This window comes from Ranitomeya variabilis, chromosome 2, assembly GCF_051348905.1.
Source record: "Ranitomeya variabilis isolate aRanVar5 chromosome 2, aRanVar5.hap1, whole genome shotgun sequence".
Taxonomy (NCBI): Eukaryota; Metazoa; Chordata; class Amphibia; order Anura; family Dendrobatidae; genus Ranitomeya; species Ranitomeya variabilis.
In genome coordinates, this window is record NC_135233.1 from 109,589,390 (window position 1) to 109,604,475 (window position 15,086).

The 15,086-nt window shown below is 46.0% G+C and overlaps 1 protein-coding gene and 1 long non-coding RNA gene across 2 annotated transcripts in view; both read right to left on the reverse strand.

Moving 5' to 3' along the window:
* The window catches only part of SLC24A3 (solute carrier family 24 member 3), a 490,808-nt gene that overhangs the window by 331,752 nt on the left and 143,970 nt on the right, over positions 1–15,086 (reverse strand). The gene's annotated exons all lie outside the window — the stretch shown is intronic.
* LOC143804574 (uncharacterized) overlaps positions 1,942–15,086 on the reverse strand; it is a 32,651-nt gene continuing 19,506 nt past the window's right edge. Inside the window, exons 2-3 of the long non-coding RNA XR_013221058.1 lie at positions 3,140–3,286; positions 1,942–1,980 (exon numbers count right to left, since the gene is read on the reverse strand). This is a non-coding gene — a long non-coding RNA (uncharacterized LOC143804574). The remainder of the gene's footprint in view (positions 1,981–3,139; positions 3,287–15,086) is intronic.

Consider the following 15,086-nt stretch of genomic DNA (forward strand, 5'->3'; position numbering starts at 1 on the left):
GAAGACTAGCTCTGATAACTACGTTGCCAGGCATTGAACTGAAGGTCCAGGGAGCTTATATAGCAACACCCCTAACTAACGACCCAGGTGCGGATAAAAGGAATGACAGAAAAACCAGAGTCAAAAAACTAGTAACCACTAGAGGGAGCAAAAAGCAAATTCACAACAATTTCCCCTATGAAATTTCCACTGACCAGGAGATCAATAGGTGGCACCTGGTGGGTCATTCCTGCAGTCTAGTGATCCCTATAGGTCTTTGCAGCAGTTCTCATGACCAATCTAAGAACTTATTTCAAGAATGACTCATTAAAGTTTCTGCTCTGCAACTAGTGAAAAATTACGAGATTATGGATGTAAATCTATTGCTGGAGTAATTGGAAATCACTGTAGTCCCATTCTTGTCTGATGTAGGATTCTAGCTGTTCAACAGTTCTAAGTCATATTTGCTGGATTTTTCATAATACTCTAAATGTTTCCTATCGGTGAAAAGTTTGGACTGAAGGCGGCAATTCAGTGATGGACATACCATTGGTGCAACCTGTGCAGCTGCACAGGGGTCCAAGAGGTGCATTATGATGAGCTATTGAACTGCAAAGGGCCCAAATACTGTTCTTACATAGGTTCTCTCTTCCGTCAGTGTCTGTTCCTAGAACAGCTCATCATCCAAAGTCTTCTTCTGTGAAGCCATGGTTTTGTGATGGATGAAGTATGTGATTTAGCATTGTCTTGCTGAAATATGCAAGGCATTCCCTGAAACAGACATTGTATAGATGGAAACACATGTTGTTGTAAATCTCTATATAATGCTCAGCATTCATAGTGCCTTTCTAGATGTGTAAGCTGCCCATGCCATAGGCACTAGTGAAATCCCATATCACCACACATGTAGTCTTCTGAACTTTGCACTGGTAACAAGCTGGATGGACCCTCTCCTCTTGATTCTGCAGGACACAGTGTCCTTGGTTTTCATAAAGAATTTCAAATTTTGATTCATCTGATCACAAAACAATTTTTTATTTTGCCTTCGTTTATTTTAAATGAGCTTTGGCCCAGAGAAGATGGCAGTCTTTCTGGATTGTGTTGATATATAACTTCTTTGCATGATAGAGCTTTTGTTTGCACTTGTGGTTTGTACGTCAAATTGTTTTTACAGATATTGATTTCTGGAAGTTTTCCTAAGCCAATGCAGTGATTTGCACAACTGAATCATGCTTGTTTTTGATACAGTGACACCTGACGTCCCATAGATCATGAGCATCCAACATTGATCATCGACTTTATCCCTTGTGCACATGGATTTCTCCACAATCTCTCAAATTTTTGTTGATATTATGTACTCTAGATGGTGGGATATTCAAAGTATTTAACATTTTACACTGAGGAGCATTTTTCTTTACATTTTCCAATGTGTCACAACTTTTTTGAAATTGGTGTTCTAATTGTTATTGTATACATTGACTTCATTATATAATAACTTCATTGAAGTTGAAGAATAACTTTCATTCTCCTGCAGGACTTGGCACCTGTCCACATTGCCATCTACAGTACTTGTCATGAAAATGCTCCTTCATAAGTAATGCTTTTGTCTTATACAGGTGCCTTTCACAAAATTAGAATATCACCAAAAAAGTAATTTATTTCAGCTCTTCAATACAAAAAGTGAAACTCATATATTATATAGACTAATTACAAACATTAGACTCATTACAAACAGAGTGATTTATTTCAAGTTTTTATTTCCGTTAATGTTGATGATTATGGCTTACAGCTAATGAAAACCCAAAAGTCATTATCTTAGTAAAGTAGAATACTTTATAACACCAGCTTGAAAAATGATTTTAAAACACGAAATGTTGGCCTACTGAAATATACGTTCAGTAAATGCACTCAATACTTAAAGCATCACAAAGGACGATACCCAACGTTTGATGACATCCATGGTTTCTAGACTTCAGCCAGTCATTGCCTGCACAGGATTCTCTACAAAGTATCACAAATGAACATTTTAATTATGGTAAAGTTAATTTGCCCAATTACTCTTGAGCCCCACAAATGAGGATGCTTTACAGAAAAATGGTTACAATTCCTAAAATGTTTCACAGGATATTTTTGTGTACACTTAAATTGCATCTCAGTTGTTTCATTTTAAATGAAAAATAGTGGCATGCAGGGCCAACATCACGAAGATTCAGTCACTGTCCAAGTATTTCTGGACCTAACTGTATATGCACACAAGTGTCACTGTTTTAGCAAAAAAGTAGTGATCGTTTTGTCATCTCATACAACTTGTATAAGTTAAGAAACAAATTCTGAAAAGTCTAGAGATAAAAGACTGCACTTGAAAATCTTTGTAGAAACTTTCTTCAGTTTAAGAGGTTTGTAGAAGAATGAAACACTCTGAAGTACATAGTTTCAACTCATTTACAAGAAACATTTGACCTTTGTGCTAAACTCCTCTCAGAAATTACTGTATGGCAAATTGACTGAAGCAATGAACGTCAACTGAAAACTTCAGTCTGCCAAAAAGTCATACCTCTACTTGAGAATTGCCTTGAAATGAATGTCTTATTTAAGAATTATGTATGGAGAGATAGCCCAGAAGCACATGTAATCTGGGTCACATTTTATTAATTTACCTACTTGAAAATAACTGGGACAAGCTGTTGGAGGTATGTAGCAATAAAACACATATCATGGTGCCCATGACGCGTGAGGAGCAGTGAAGCGTTTGGTACAGATGACACTAATACTTTCTACCATGTTGAGACTACAGGAAGTCAATCATTATATCACTTTATTTAAACCCACAGAAAACTGCACATATGCAATAATATGTGATCGCTAGCTATGATCACAATACTAAACCACGGTGCTTCCATCTGGGATATGCCAAGTCTAGCTTCACTTCTGCTAAGACACTTGTGTGTTAAAAGCTCCAAAGATGATTTGTGATTTGAGAAGAAATCTAAGAATTTGGACTAAAATAAATATTTTGGCTTGGTAGAGATAAAGTGCATCAAACAATTGTTCTAACAAAAAAAATAATATAATTATTTGTCACTGAAATAATTTGAAATTTGTAATTTTAACATTGAAACTATGCTGGAGTCTAATTGGAAAAGTGGAAAAAGGAGATTACCATGCTTGGATCACATAGAACAATGGGAGGGCTCAAGCCGATGGGTGCCATGTCTATAGCTGGTGCGACACAGCAACAATAAGTAGGAAAGGAGTGAACGGAACTTCCATGCAGTAAATAAAATTCAATAATCCTGTGTTCTTGAATCTATTAAAAAACGATAGAGAGGAGAATTAAAAAACTGACGCATTTCTGGCGTATTCCACACCCCTTCGTCATAGTATGACTATGTCATAGTCCAGTGATGTCCACTGATGCCCATTATCCTATGACTAAGGGTGTGTATACACCTGAAACGCGTTCGGTACGAAGCATCGCCTTTTAATGTTTTAACTACGTTTGAATAAAGAATCCATTTTATCCCTGGATGGTTGTGCCAAAATCTTTCCCCATTTTTCGTTGATGCCTCAAGAATGTTCCTCTTTATATCACAAATGCCATATTTACTTTTGAAGTAAGAAAGTTGTTTTTACTACAAACTACACTCCTGTGCTCCTCATTGCTTTCTATCATGGAGTCGCTATTAACTATCCAGCCACATGGAAAAAGTAACTGCTGGTGTTGACGCTGAGCATTTTTAACTATATGCTCACTACTGCATCAGAGTGCAAGGCATCAAGCACAGCCACCACCAGTGACAAATGGGTTCTGAACCATGCCCAATGTACTTGTTACTGCACGCTGCATTTGTGCTCAACAATAAGCACAAGATTGCAAAGGAGTCAAGTTCAATAAGTTCAGGATAAAACCTCACTTATTTTACAGCTATTTTTCTTGACTGCAAGGGCAAAATCAAAGCTGATTTATAGTCCACCTTTCCTTTGTGCCTCAGGCTACAAACAGCCAGGAAGAGCTATGAACATGACTTGACTAAAGAAGGAATCTGTGAATAATAATACAAAGCTTCAAGTGATAGGGAGGTTCTGTACCTGCAGAGTCAGTGTGACTGTGATATACTGCGTAACAGAACCTTAAAGGGAACCTGTCACCTGAATTTGGTGGGCCCTTTTTTCGGTCTGATGGGCGGTGTTTTCGGGTCTTTTATTCACCCCTTCCTTTCCCGCTGGCCGCAATATTGTCTTGAAGTTGATTCGCTTTCCTCCGTAGAACACGCATGCGCAAGGCAATCTTGCCTTGAGAGGTAGTATGCTTTGCCCAACTGCGGGCAAAGCCGAAAAGCATTAGTGCGCATGCGCCGGCGCACTATGTCCCGGAAGTATTTTGCGGTGTCAGACGGGCCGCCAAATTCAGGTGACAGGTTCCCTTTAATATCAGTGTTGTTTATTCACTATTCTTTACACACTGAAAACAAGGAGGGCAGTTTAACATTCCTCTTTCCAAAATTCTTGAAATTAAATACTACTCTTTCATAAATTCCTGAAATCAAAGCCTTTGTGTCAGAGAAAGCGTGCTTCCTGAGTTGACAGACGGGCTGCCATAATTTAAAAATACAAAAAAAACAAAAGAAAAATCTCCACATTCCAGAAATTTAAAAACAACTATTTTATTGTTAAAGAATACATTTTTGGACACTTTTAATAGTCAATATTCAAAGATTAGACCCCTATTTTCCCATAGCCAGATAGTAGAGATCACTTGGGCATTAATAAGGCTGTGTTTGCATTAAAGAGTTCAAAAAGCGCTTATTAAAGTCCTAGAAGTCCTACTAGTGTTATACATATAATTTTTGGACAATTAGAGGCTTTGCAGTGTTGAGATTTGCGGTGAATTTATTTGAAAGAAATCAAATGTTTTAAGAAAATTTAGCAAAGCCAACAAGTTTGAGTTTGAACTTCAAAAGATTTTCCAATCTCTAGTCTTGATACTACAACAGCAAGCACACTAAAGGTCCCCATAACCATTAAATTAAAGTTGGCCGAGCCTGAAAAAAATGTACTATTGGCCATTCAATTTTTGGGTTGTTTAGTGTTGATGTACAAGTATATAGAAATTCTAACACTGGCTCCTTACGAGGTATAGGTGGTTCCTACAATCCACAATAATCTGCTCTTCTCTGTCATTCACTGTTATTATTGTGATAATCAGTGCTTTATGTTAAATATGACTTGTTAAAGCATTAGTAGTTGGGTAGTTCACTACATTAGAAATGTATTACTACTTGGTCTATATTCAGTAGAGTGCCCTCCATGCACAGTTAAAATCCGCGGCAGATTACTGTACCAGACTAGACTTAACATTTTACTAGCGCTAAAATTGATGTGCGGGGTGCACTTTTTCAAATCAGTGTGTTCACTTGCTACTATACATACGCTATTGAGGGTGTGAGAGAAGAATAACATGGCGTAGACTCATAAAGCTCCAGTATATAATGATGACTATGATATAACTAGGCAGCTACAAATTGCAATCATTATGTAAGCGGTTGCTAACATATCAGAACCTATTTTGTCTATGAGACATAATTGCAATGACCCAGAAACTATTTAAACCTTACAAGAAGAGCATCTGGGTGTGGACACTTTCTTAGCTGGCATCTTTACTGTTGTGAATGGCTTGCTTTGTTATTAGTCTGTGCGAATTAATTATCAATTTACAGCGTCATCGGACAATTCAACATAGCCAAGGAAATGCTTATGTTTCATAAAATTAACTAGGGTCAAAAAGCAGATTTTTTCTGCGTTTTGTAAAACTGCCCATGAAATATTGCTGTGTCAGATATTACAGTATTAAAATATTTTTTAAATGTTGTAGCCCCTCAAGTGGTTCCCGAGACCCACACTGATCATTTACATCCTGGGGAAGAAACACTTAACTTGTGCACAAGCATGCGCAGAATAGTTTATGGGCTCAGTAGAAAGTCTATGGCCCCAATTCATCATTGTCTTCGTGCCTTTTATGTCTAGTTTTTGGCGTTTTTCGAATGTTTTTCATTTGTTACTTATTCGTTCTTGGTTTTCACCTTTTTTAACTCCTTAGTGACCTTGCGATATTCTATTTTTGCGCTTTCGTTTTTTCCACCCCTTTTTCCAAGAGCCTTAACTTTTTTCATTTTTCCATCAACACAGCCATATTAGGGCTTTTTTTTTGAGGGAGGAGTTGTATTTTTGAAAGACACCATTCATTTTACCATATGGCATAACATAGAACAGGAAAAAAAATTGCAAAAAAAAAGTGCAACTCCACAATTGTTTTTTTGGGTTAATTGTTTTTTGGGCTTTTTATTCACCATGTTCACTATATGGTAAAACTGGCGTCGTTATATGATTCTCTAGGTCAGTACGAGTACGCAATAACCAAACGTATAGACAGGCTGGAGCGAGCCGCCCGCCCCCCCCTCCCCCGGGCGGCGTACGTGGAGGCCGCCATGACAGGGGCTTTGGAGCAGGGGATAAGGGGTTGGGGGCGTGTTGCTCGTTCCAGGGGGAGGGGTTAGTGGTGGGGAAGGGGATGATGGGAGCGGGGGTGGAGCGGTTCACTTCCCGCTCTACAGGACCCGAAGCAGTCACGAACGCTGGTACCTGCGGTGAATATGTCCGACATCGACCGGATTCTGTCCCAGCTGCGGGCGGCGGCGGCAGCGCAGCCGCCCGGCTGGCTGGAAGGGCAGCTAGCATCCATCCTGGGAGGCCCGAGCGGCAGCGGAGCTGTTTCCCCCGATCCATCGGCGGCTGGGCCTGGTGAGCGGCGCTCTAGGCGCGTGCACCCCCCTCAGCGGCTGTCACCGGATGCTGCCCCGGCGCCCCAGCGGCGGCGCAGGAGCCCGTCACCGGACCCTCCGGGCCGCGTGCCTGCTTGCAGGCGCCCCAGCAGGCCGCGGTCCGGGAGGAATCCACCTGCCGCACTGGGGCATGCGGCGGCAGTTGGCCCCTCTCCCTCATCTGCCAGGGGGGGTGGGCCCATGCGCGCCAGAACAGCAGCAGTGCGCGGTGTGAGCACGGCGGGCCACGGCGGTTATGCCCGTCCCGGGCGGCCTGGTTCCGGCGGCAACACGAGACGGCGGGGGAGCATTCCAGCAGCAGGCGGCGCCCCAGACTCGGCGGGGCTGCCAGGCTCAGCCGGGGTACGCCATTCCCCTCATGCAACTGCGACCGGGCCTGCACCACTCCAGGGGACGGCGACAGATGGTGGCGCTGTGGTCGGCAGGTCCGGGTCGGGGCACGACAGATTCCTGGCGGCCTTCCAGAACGACGGAGTTGGCACGGTCCCCTCTGCTGGTGGCGGAGCAGCTGGATCGGTGAGGAGCGAGGTCCACATCCGGGTGGACGCTCAGACGGCTTCGCAGGCAAGAGACGGCGGGACGACGCCGGCGGCTGGGGGGACCGCTGCGCCCCTGCAGCCTGGTGAGAACCACTCTATGTTTTGTTTGTCCCCGGCGTGGTCGACGCCGATTATGACTTCGGTTGATCGGGTTGGGGGGGGTGTGGAGCGCGGCGAGGGAGTCACGGTACGCGCGGACGCGACGCAGGAAGGGGTGGGCGAATTGTTATCGGGGGTACGTGAGCTGTTGTCACGGTTGAGCAGCGGAAGGTTGGGGCCGTCCCCTTTGTCAGCTTGGGTTGGATCGGCCGAATCAGGGTTAACGTTGTCAGGTAGCGGTTTGGGTGATCAGGGTAGGTCGGCTGAGCCGGTCTCGGTGTCCGTACAAACGGAAAAGGAGAAGGAAGGGGGTGTTCGGCTAGATGATAAGGCACGTGGTGAGGTATATGTGTGCTTTGAGGGACCGTTGGGGGCGCACTTGAAGAAGGAAGTGCGCGAGAAGATCTGGAAAGATGAGTATGTGGAGATATTTTCACTGTTACCATTGGAGAAATTTAACTTGGACAAGAATAAGAAAGAGGATAGTAAGAAGGAAGATGAGGAGAAGCGGCGTTGGCGACTTATTCCTCAGACGTTTATGAACTGGCTTCAGGCATTTGCGATTTTGGCAAGTGTTATTGGCGAAAAGGCTCCTGAGAATTGCTCAGCCTTGTTTTGCTACATGGATTCCATAGGGGAGGCGCATAGGGCCTATGGTGGTCAAGCGTGGTTACGATACGATGAGCAGTTCCGGCAGCGGAAGGCGGTTCGTCCAGTGATCAGATGGGATCAGAATGACATTGGTTTGTGGTTACGTGTAATGGCGCCGACGAAGTTCGGTCAATCCTTTCAAGGGGGGGCCGGATCTTCCGGCCAAGGCTTTGGACAGGGCTCCTCTGCGGGAGCCGGGGGTCAGGCGGGTCAATCCGGAAGCCAGAAGCATGGCGTATGTTGGCAGTTCAACGAGGGCCAATGTAAGTTCGGGGCGACTTGCAAGTTCAAGCATCTGTGCTCGCACTGCAATGGTGCCTCCCACGGAGCCTCCAAATATTTCAAGAAGAAAGGGAGGCCAGAGGGTAATCCCAAAGGGGGCGACTCCGGTGAAGTTGGACGCGATGGCCCCCTATCTAAATAGGTATCCTGATAGGGAGGGGGCGGAGTTGCTTCGGGCCGGGTTTGATGTGGGTTTTTCCATACCGGCTCCGGGTTTCGTGATACCGCCTACGCTGAAGAACCTAAAATCGGCAGGGTTGCACGCTTCGGTGGTGTCTGAAAAGTTAGGCAAAGAGGTGGCGTTAGGTAGGATGTCTGGTCCGTTTTTTACTCCCCCTTTGGATGATTTGGTTGTGTCCCCCCTGGGCGTTGTGCCCAAGAAGGAGCCGAATAAGTTCCGGCTCATTCAGCATTTGTCATACCCGAAGGGGAGGTCGGTTAACGATGGGATTGATCCGGAGCTCTGTTCGGTAGCTTATACTTCGTTTGATGAAGCAGCCAGGTGGGTGCGCATTTGCGGTAAGGGAGCGTTGTTGGCTAAGACTGATATCGAGTCGGCCTTTCGTTTGTTGCCCGTTCATCCCGATAGCGTGAGGCTGTTAGGCTGTTACTGGGACGGTGCGTTTTACGTTGATCGATGTTTGCCGATGGGCTGTTCGCTGTCGTGTGCTTATTTTGAGGCTTTCAGTTCCTTTCTGGAGTGGGCGGTGCGGGATGTGTCCGGTTTAGACTCAATAATTCATTATTTGGATGACTTCTTGTGTATAGGCCCGGAGCAGTCTCAATGTTGTGAGGTCCTGTTAAGGACAGTTGTTTGGGTAGCGGAGCGCTTCGGGGTCCCGTTGGCACCGGGCAAGACTGAGGGCCCGTGTACGAGCTTGTCTTTTTTGGGCATTGTCATCGATTCTGAGAAGTGGGAGTTTAGGTTGCCAGTGGACAAAGTGCTGGGATTGAGAGATGAAGTAGCGCGAGCTCGGCGTGTGAAAAAATTGCCACTGCGTGACGTGCAGTCGCTTTTGGGAAAGTTGAACTTTGCGTGTCGAATTATTCCCATGGGGAGAATTTTTTCACGTAGATTGGCCAGTGCTACGGCCGGGGTCACCGCCCCGCATCATTTTGTGCGTTTGTCAGCTGAGCACAAGGCTGACTTGGAGGTTTGGGACCGTTTTTTGTCTTGTTACAACGGGCGTTCATTGATGATCGAGGAGGCAGTGGCCAATGCTGATTTAGACTTGTTTACTGACGCTTCAGGCGGTATTGGTTTTGGGGCCTTTTTTGGGGGCCGTTGGTGTGCGGCCAGGTGGCCAGAAGCCTGGGTTGAAACGGGTTTGGTGCGGAACATCACGTTGTTGGAAATCTTTCCGATCTTAGTGGCGGTGCAGATTTGGGGCGACGAATTTCGGAACAAAAAGGTGCGATTTCACTGTGATAATATGGCGGTGGTGTGCGCCATTAACAGTTTGACGACGGCGTCTCCCCCGGTGGTCAGAGTGCTTCGGCAGTTGGTTTTGTCTTGTTTGCACTTAAATGCTTATTTCACAGCTTCGCATGTGCCTGGTGTTACTAATTGCATTGCCGATTCTTTGTCTCATTTCCAGTGGGAGCGTTTCCGGTCGCTGGCGCCGTATGCCGAGGAGACGGGCCTGGAATGCCCGGCGGAACTCTGGAACGTGGTGTCCGGGCTGCAGAGCCTTTAATCCAAGCATCCTTAGCCCCGAGTACGTGGTCGGTTTATCAGGCGGTATGGAACAGTTGGGAAAGTTGGCTGACGGCTTGTGGTGTCGGGAGTTCGGGTTTGGATCAGGTGGGGGCGTTGTTACTGTGGTTGAGATATGGGGCGGATCAGGGATGGTCGGCAGCGAAGGTGGATAGGACGATTGCGGCTTTAGCCTTTGGTTTCAGGCTTCGGGGTTTTCAGGACGTGACAAAGTCCTTTCTGGTAAAGCAGGCCGCGAAGGGGCTGAGAAGATCAGGCAGCCGAGGAGATTGTAGGCGCCCGGTGTCCTTTGAAATGTTGGAGCGGTTGGGGGCTTGTTTGTGTGATGTATGCGTTTCCAATTTTGAGGTTGCGCTGTTTCGCTTAGCCTTTTCGTTGGCTTTTTATGGAGCGTTGAGGATTGGGGAATTGGTGTCGCCCACTACGGTTCGTCAAGGGGGCCTGTGGGCGGTGGACGTTTTTGTTTCCGAGGGGTCAATGCAGTTTTGGATTCGGAAATCTAAGACAGATCAGATGGGGCGGGGTAAAAAAGTTGTGTTGGGCGCAGTTCCTGGTTCTGTGATGTGTCCTATTCGTTGCTGGCAGGCTTTTGTTAGGTTGCATCCGCGTGGTGATGGGCCTTTGTTGTGTCACGAGGATGGGTCTTTCCTGTCCAAGTATCAGTTTGTAGCGGTTTTTAGGCAGTGTTTAAAGGCCATCGGGGTGGATGCGGCCAGGTTCGCCTCCCATTCTTTTCGGATTGGGGCTGCCACCGAGGCGGCGCGAAATGGTTTAGCTCCGGACGTGGTGCGGAGGATTGGGCGGTGGGAATCTGGCCGCTATCGGAGTTATGTGAGGCCTTGAGTATCGGGGAACGGTCGATAATTTGTGTGCGTGGACTTTTGTCTAAGTTGTTTTTGTTTTTCAGGTTCATCCTCGTTGTTGGTGTGGATCGTCGGCCACTCATATGTGTACTGGGGCGCGAGACGGGCCGACGTCAGGCAGGATGGAAGACAGCTTGGGTTTTCCAGGGACGTGGCCGTCCTCAGATGGTTGGGGTTTCGGGGTTTAAGTTGGAACAGAGTCCTGGAGGAGGTACACAAAGGCATTCAGCTGGATAGGCCTCCGGACATTTTGGTTCTGCATGTTGGGGGAAACGACTTGGGAATTCGCCCTTGTCGGGAGTTGATACGGGACATAAAGCACGACATGCTCCGGTTATGGGCTTCGTTTCGGGAGATGTCGATTGTGTGGTCCGAGATTGTTCCTCGTACAGTTTGGCGGCATGCCAGGTCGGTGGACAAGATAAATAGAGCCCGTATTAAGGTGAACCGGGCCGTGTCGGGTTTTATTGTGCGAAACGGAGGAATGGCCGTGCGCCATTTTGAGTTGGAGCGTGGCGGTGACCAATTTCTTTTGGGAGATGGGGTTCATCTAAACGCAGTAGGCATGGATTTGTGGGCTTTGGGGTTGCAGTCAGGAATCGAACGGGCCATAGCGGTTAAGGTTGGTGGGGTTTCGGTTACTTGAGGGGATCAAGTATCCTCATGGTGGCGGGGGGAGGGGTCCTTGGAGTTGGTGCTGAATTGGCCTGGGGGGTCCGTCGGGATACGGACTCTCCAGTTGGTTTAAGTTTTGGTTGCGGGTCTGGTGATCTGGGGGAATCTTGGTAATGGTGGGCCAGATTCCTAAGTTGGAGGTGGACAATGGTAACCCTTCGGGGTATTTTGGTGCTCTCGAGCCTGTGGGGTAACGGCTGAGAGTAATCTACGGTTGATCTCTTGTCCACCTGTTCATACTATGGGTGACACCAGATTTTAGCTTCAAGGACCCCTTCCCAGCTGTTTATGGTTATATGTTTTGTTTGTAATAATAAAGGCCGCTGTGGCCAATTATATCCAACTTGAGACTCATGTCGTTATTCGGAGGTTGGAAGGAAAAGGGGTCGGTGATCCCTTGGGAAGGTACTTAATAAAAAGGGGGGTAGTCGACAATACCAATGTCAAGGTTTTTTTAGGACTTTTTGATCACCTCTCTTTGCATTTTATTGCAATGTTGCAGTGGCCAATAAAAAGTAATTCTGGCGTTTAGATTTTTTTCTCCTTAATCCATTTACCGATCTGATTACCGCATATACTCGAGTATAAACCGACCCCAGTATAAGCCGAGACCCCTAATATTGCCACAAAAAACTGGGAAAACTTAATGACTCGAGTATAAGCCTAGGATGGGAAATGCAGCAGCTACCAGTAAATGTCAAAAATAAAAATAGATATCAATAAAAGTAAAATTAATTGAGACATCAGTAGGTTAAGTGTTTTTGAATATCCATATTGAATCAGGAGCCCCTTATAATGCTCCATACAGTTCATGATGGGCCCCATAAGATGCTCCATACAAAATACGCCCCATATAATGCTCCATAAAGTTCATGATGGGCCCCATAAGATGCTCCATATTAAAATATGCCCCGTATAATGCTGCACAAATGTTGATTATGACCCCATAAGATGCTCCACAGACACATTTGCCCCATGTAATGCTGCACAAATGCTGACTATGGCCCCATAAGATGCTCCATAGAAATATTTGCCCCATATAATGCTGCAAATGGCCACATAAGATGCTCCATAGAGATATTTGCCCCATATAATGCTGCACATGGCCACATAAGATGCTCCATAGAGATATTTGCCCCATATAATGCTGCACATGGCCCCATAAGATGCTCCATAGAGATATTTGCCCCCATATAACGCTGTACATGGCCCCATAAGATGCTCCATAGACTATTATTCCCCATATGCTGTTGCTGCGATTTAAAAAAAAAAAAATGACAAACTCACCTCTCGTTGCTCAGGCCCCCGGCACTTGCTATATTCACCTGTCCTCCGTTCCACCGCCGAGCGTCGCTGTGTCTTCCCCGTCCTCTGCACTGACGCTCAGGCAGAGGCCGGCGCGCACACTAATTGTGTCATCGCGCCCTCTGACCTGAGCGTCACTGCAGAGGAAGCAGAAGACACAGTGGCGCCGATGGTGGAATGAGGAACAGGTGAATATAGCACACTGCTCCCGCCATACTCACCTGCTCCTGGCGCGATCCCTGGACGTCCCTGGTTCTCCATGCGCCGGCAGCTTCTTCCTGTATTGAGTGGTCACATGGTACCGCTCATTACAGTAATGAATATGCGGCTCCACCCCTATGGGAGTGGAGTGGGGTCCGTATTCATTGTTGTAATGAGCGGTACCATGTGACCGCTCAATACAGGAAGAAGCTGTCAGCCCCCAGAGAACGAGGGACATCCAGGGACCGGGAGCAGGTGAGTATTATTAGACAGCTGCCGCTCCCCCTCCCCTGCCGACCTCTGGGAATGACTCGAGTATAAGCCGAGAGGGGCAATTTCAGCCTTAAAAAATGGGCTGAAATTCTCGGCTTATACTAAAGTACATACGGTAATTGTTTTTATATTTTGATAGATGGGACATTTCTGAACGCAGTGATACCAATTATGTGCATTTTTTTTTCAATGAGGCAAAAAGGGGAGATTTGAACTTTTGTGCTTTTGAAAGGGAATCTGTCACCTCATTTTGGCCCATAAACTGTGGCCACCGCCATCAGGGGCTTAACTACAGCATTCTGTAATGCTGTAGATAAGCCCCCGATGTAACCTGAAAGATAAGAAAACAAGTTAGATTATACACACCCAGGGGCGGTCCCGCTTCAGTTCCGATGGGTGTCGCAGGTCCGGGTCCAGCGCCTCCCATCTTCTTACGGTGTCATCATTCTCCTTGCTTCTGTTGCAGCTCCTGCACAGGTGTACTGACTTGCCCTGTTGAAGGCAGCATAAATTACTGCAGTGCGCAGGCATCGGGCCTCTCTGACCTTTCCCGGTGCGGGCAGATAAAGTACGCCTGCGCAGGAGCTGCGACAGTAAGCAAAAAAGAGAACGTCATCGCATGAAGATTGGAGGCGCCGGACCCAGACCTGTGATGCCCATCGGACCCCGACTGCAGCGGACCGCCCCCCCAGGTGAGTATAATATAACTTGTTTTTCTTATCTTTCAGGTTACATCGGGGGCTTATCAACAGCTTCTCCTATGTGATGTATATACTTCAGTCCTAGCATCTCCTGTGTCATGTATATACAGCAGTCCCATCGTTTCCTGTGTGATGTATAAACAGTAGTCCCAGTGTATCCTGTGTGATGTATATACAGCAGTCCCTGCATCTCCTATGTGATGTATATACAACAGTCACTGTGTCTCCTATGTGATGTATAAACAGCTATCTCAGCATCCTCTATGTGATATAGATATAGTAGTCTCAGAGTCTCCTGTGTGATGTATATACAGCAGTCCCAGTGTCTCCTATGTGGTGTATATACAGCTGTCTCAGCTCTCAGTGACTACTCTCATGGCCGACACAAACCTGGAAAAGCAGCTGTGAGAAGCAACATGATCAGTATCACCTAACATCACAGCTGCACCAAAGAGAAGCAGCTCCAGCCATCACATTAAGGGTGGGTTACCGTAATTGTTTGACTAAATATACCGGGATAATTTTCAAGGTGATCATTTTTGTGTGGCCCCCAAATGATGGATAGAAATAGCAAAAGGTTGAAAGCCAACCAAACTTAAAGAAAAAAAGGGGGGGGGGGTTACCCAAAAAATGTTTATGTAAATAGCAAGAAGGGAACCTAAAACATAATATTTATTACATCTATTAAAATAACAAGACACAACATGTAAAAACAAACATGTGTATTAACCAATCGTTAATCAAACAATGGACCGATTATTAAAAGAGATCCAAACAACAATATTCAGGACAGGCTGGTTTCCTATATTTCTAAAGCAATTATAAGCCCAACAAAGGTTCAGCAAGGAAACCAGATGCACAAATCTACATAGATATCAGTGCTACAGTCCGTGCCGGCATACCCATACTCAAAAGCGTGAAAAAAATCAGTACCACTGATGATCACCCTTAGTATGCCTACA